The sequence below is a fragment of the Octopus bimaculoides genome, chromosome 3 (genome assembly GCF_001194135.2).
Source record: "Octopus bimaculoides isolate UCB-OBI-ISO-001 chromosome 3, ASM119413v2, whole genome shotgun sequence".
In the NCBI taxonomy this organism is placed as follows: Eukaryota; Metazoa; Mollusca; class Cephalopoda; order Octopoda; family Octopodidae; genus Octopus; species Octopus bimaculoides.
The window spans coordinates 165,438,227-165,443,655 of record NC_068983.1 but is presented as its reverse complement, the minus strand read 5'-3'; positions in this window follow the sequence as shown (position 1 = coordinate 165,443,655).

Sequence of the window (5,429 nt, the reverse complement as noted above, 5' to 3'; positions counted from 1 at the left end):
ATATCTGATGGATTCTTCCGCCGAAGACGATGTATAAGTGTTCAGCTTTTGTTGAAGAACCTGCACAAATGTATTTTTTTTTTGACAGCGATCAAATGCCTGCGCTGTACATTAGCTGACGCCCTGCAGCAAATCAGCACCGTCTGTAGAGATACGTAAGTGTGTGGCACACATCAAATGTCGAAATGATCGCAGAGCAACGTGAAGTGAAGAGTCTTGCTGAAGAATACAACGCGCTGCTTGGTCCGGGAATCGAACCACGATCTAGTGATTGTGGGTGCAAAAGTCAAACAACTAGGCCACCTACATACACCCCCCACACACACACATATATATATATACATATATATATATAGAGAGAGAGAGAGACAGACGGACAGACAGACATATAGACAGATAGAGGTGTGTGTGTGTGTGCGTGTTTGGGTGTGTCTGTGTTTCTATCCACCGACCGCTTGACAACCGGTATTGGTGTGTTTATGTCCTAGTTTGCGGTTCAACAAAACAGACCGATAAAATAAATACCAGGCTTGAAAAATAAGTACTGGAGTCGACTTGTTCGACTACAATTGTTCAAGGTGGTGCTCCAGCATGGCCGCAGTCAAATGGCTGACATAAGTAAAAGCGTAAAATAAAATACATACAGGTAGCTGCGTTCAATTGTGTGGTTTATTAGATGAGGGAGGTGACAAGATGCTATTTATGGAGTTCCGTAAACAATAGCGAAGATGGGCAGGCGTAACCCGTGAAACATTTATTACGAGGTGTCATTTCAGTAAACTGTCGTCTGTTTGGGACGATGCGGACGCTGGAAAGACCTTTGCTGGAAGCCAGGTCATCGATGGCGGTAAATGAGGCCCGCATCCCTGTAATTAAAAAGGTGGCGCTGGTGGGACGGATGTGGATCTCCGTTTTGATTTGTAACGATTTCGTTCTATTTGCGTCAAGAACACATTTATTAATGTTGAAGCAAATTGAAATTTAAAAGACAGCAACAAAACATTGCCAAAGAAAGATATACATACATACATAGAAACATATCTGTCTATCTATCTATCAGTCTGTCCGTCTGTCTGTCCGTCTGTCTGTCTGTCTATCTCTCACATATACAAGTGTGTGTGTATGATCATACAATAACCACGATCATTAAGGTCTTAACCAAATTACACACACACACACGTACACACACAGGCACACACATACACACACACACACTCCTCTCTCTCACACACACAAATGTAAATATATGTTTGTATATGTGTGTGTATATATATCAATTTTTTGTAACATAACAGAATAAAGTGTTCCCTGATGATCCGTTGTGGTAGCACATTCAATTAGAAATAGCAGTCAGTTGTACCTTAAATCACGGTCTTCTGTTTCAGAATGAATGAAGGCACTTTAGATTATGTATTCGTAGCTGGTTTAAAAATCAAACAAAATAAAACGAGATGCTCACCACTGGAATGTCTTTGGTCGTTGGCTTACTCCTTTAGGTATTACCTGGATCCAGGTAACAACAGCAAAGACAACAAGAACAAGATAATAACAAAATAATACACTTTAACAAAGATAAAATTTCTTTTGGTTAGACATATTTAAGAAAACAGGTGAAAATGTTGGCTGTGTGGTAAGAAGTCTATTTCCCAACCATATGGTCCAGGTTCGGCCCCACTGCGTGACACCTTGGGCTAATGTCTTCTATATATGAAGGAAGTGTCCACCTAATCTATGAAGGAAGTGTCCTCTTAATCTATGAAGGAAGTGTCCACCTAATCTATGAAAGAAGTGTCCTCTTAATCTATGAAAGAGGTGTCCACCTAATCAAATTCTCATCCAGTTCTTCACAGAATTTAGCGCATTTCGTCCGTCGTTTTCCTGAGTTAACCTAAATGTCTCAAATATAATACATCATCTTAAAGATAAAAAGGAAACCTTGTGAGTGAGTCTGGTAGACGCCTGAGTGCTGAAAAGTTCCTAGCTTTGGGCAAAAGAAAATACAGGAGGAGGATCAGTTGTTAATTATGATTTTATTCAACATATTCCCCTCCTCTCAAATTCACACACTCATTGCAGTGGTTCATCAGTTTTTCTAAGTCCTGTAAAAGAACTCGGAAGGTTGGGCTTCCAGCCAGGCCTTTTGCGACGCCCTTAAAGCCAGGAACCTTTCAGCACCTGATCGTATATGTATGTGTGTGTGTCTTTGTTTTTCCTCCACTACCACGTGACAACCGGTGTTGGTGTATTTATGTCCTTGTAACTTAGCGGTTCAGCTAAAGAGACTGATAGAATAAATGTCAGGCTTAAAAATAATAAGTACTGGGGTCGATTAAGTCAACTGAGAATTCTTCAAAGCGGTGCCCCAGCATGGTCGCAGTTTAATGATTGAAACAAGTAAAAGATAAAAATTAAAGCAAAAAAACAAAGATGATGCTTAAATCGTTTGTAATTGACTCAGCGTCCCAGTATTTCGATATTTTGCCGGATTATATATCGAAACCGGGATTAATCCAACGCGGGGCCAATGACGTATCTTATTAATCTGCCCCAAATCAAAGACCTAACACTTTTTATCGAATTATTTTTATGGTTGATTTCTTTAGTCGTCACGCACGAGCGAGCATGACTTAGCAGAGCATGTCGCATGTTCTCAATGGCTTGGAGACTTATCGAATCCCGAGCAGATTTAGACATCACCCCCACCCCCCACTTCCATCTTTGACCGAGCGCAACATTAAGGATGTGGAAGCTGGAAGGAAAAAGAGCTGAACCGAATTGCTGCTTCTGTAAAACTACGGAGATTGGTGTAGCATGGAAACAAAGGCCTTGCCGCTCGATCCAGGAATGAGGATCACAAACTACGGTTGTGAGTCCAAAACCTTTCATTATTCAGGCTACGCGGCTTTGTAACGTACAGTTGAAGATCTAATCTGTGTAGATCAGTTCGTAGGGACTGGAATAATCGAAATGAATTGAAGTGATCACCATTAATTATATAACTAAAAGCTTCTTTTTTTTTATCTGTTAGACGATGTATTATACAGGGTGATTCAAAAGTCGCCATACATAGGAATAATTTATCTTTTTATAAGAAACAGTTTATAAGTAAAGGGTTCTTTTTATTTATTTAACAGTCTCTGTATGGTTACCATTGTTTTGAATACACATTGCAATACGTTTACCCCACTCAATGTGAACTCGTAATAACACATCTCTTGATACGTGTGCAAAGGAGTTGGTGATGCGTTCCTTCAAATGCTTTATGTCTTTTATCTTTCCGCGATACACCATGCCTTCAAATGCCCCCAAAGATAGAAACCAAGAGGGGTCAGATCAGGGGATCTTATAAACTGTCTTTTATAAGAAAATAATTTTTTCCTATGTATGGAGACTTTTGAATCAACCTGTATTTGAGACGTTTAGGTTAACACAGGAAAACAACGACCGAAACGCGGTAAATTCTGTGGCAAATTGGATGAGAATTTGATTCGGTGGACACTTCCTCCATGGATCTTGTTTTCATTTCAAAATATTACAGTTCAGTAATAAATAACATCTTTACTGAAGCAACGAAAGTGTACGCGTTATATATTCTATCCTCTGCTGATGTAACGAAGATTATTTTTTGTGGTTCAACAGTGACACTAGGACTACATTAAGTCAAACCAACAGCATGTTGGTTATTTTGGATCTTAGTAAAAGGTGAAAGGTTTAAAATGACTGGACGCAGCAAAATATTGTATGAATTTATAACACAAACAACATTTGTCATTTGTGTAATAGTTTTGATTAAAGATATAAGGATGAGTGGAGAGGCTGTTGGCCGATTACATCGACCCTTGTTCACCACTGGTACTGTACTTTATCGAGCGCAGAGGGATGAAAGCACTCTGTTGCTTTTAGAAAAATTTGATAATAATAATAATAACCCTTTCAGGCACAAGATCTGAAATTTGTGGGGAGGGGTTAAGTCGATTACAGGGATCCCATTATGCAACTGGTACTTATTTTATCGATCCCGAAAGGATGAAAAGCAAAGTCAACCTTGGCGGAATTTGAACTCAGAACGTAAAGACGGACGAAATGCCGCTAAGCATGTTTCCTGGCGTGCTAACGATTCTGCCAGCTCACCACAAGAGCACTCAGAGAGTGCAAACCCCTGCCAAGGCAACACCTACGTCCTTTCACCGATTAACCAGAAATGATTTTTTAAATGAGAATATTTAAAAGGAAAATAAACTCGACTGCTCTCACAAACGAGAATACTAAAAATGAACCCGACCGATCCCAAAAGTTAGGTAAAGAAACCGAAAAAATAATCCAGAATCCTTGTCCAGTACCTGATCGATCCCAAACTCTAATCAGTTCGTGTCAGTCCCGAGGCCAAACATTCCTGAAAGTTTCATCCGAATCCACCCTGCGGTCCTTGAGATGTCTTATCCACGAACAAACACGACTGAAGCAATACCTCTGGCTTCGCTAAGGCGAAATTTTGGAGATCACCAAACCCATAAATATGCGTGTATGTGTTGCCCCCGCCACTACCGCTTGAAAACCGCTGTTGGTGTGTTTACGCACTCTTTAACTAAACAGTTCGGTAAAGAGAACCGATAGAATAGTTACCAGGCTTGGAAAAAGAAGAGAAAAATAACAGTTTTGAGGTTGATTCGTTTGAGTAAACATTCTTCGAGGCGGTGCCCCAGCATGGCCGCAGTCTAATGAGTGAAACAAGTATAAAAGACTATCATCATCATCATCAACATCAACAACAACAACAATGAACAAATAATATTTACAACAATAACAGTCTGATGATGATGATGATAAAGAGGTGGAGGAGGAGGGAGTTGAGGATGGTGATGGTGATGATGATGATGATAAGGAGGTGGAGGAGGAGGGAGATGAGGATGGTGATGATGATGATGATGATGGTGATGATAAGGAGGTGGATAAGGAGGTTGTTGTTTTGTTTTGTATTAATTTTTCCGCATCTACAAAAACAGCGGGAAACAGAAAAATATAATTACAAGAAATAATTAAAAGAAAAACGCTAACAAAACAACAACAACAACACAAACAGCGATATAAACAAATAAATAAAAGTAAAAAAAAACGGATTAAAAGACGATGCTAGTAATTCTATAAGAAGGCGAAATGGGTGGGTGGGAGAAGAGGGACGAGTCCCCTACGGCGATGGAATCTCTGGTAGACTAATTAGAGGGGCGGGGTTTATTGTTTAGTTTCAGTGGGGTGATAGACATTTATGGGGTTTAGCAGGAGAAGATGGAGACAAGTGTTCGAGTCGTAGCAGCTCTTTGTTTCGCGTTTTAATGTTTTGGGTTTTTGTGTCATTTCTGTGTGCGAGCGTGTGTGTATGTGTGCGTGTATGTGTGTTTGTTTGTGTATGTGTGTGTGTGTGACTATGTGTG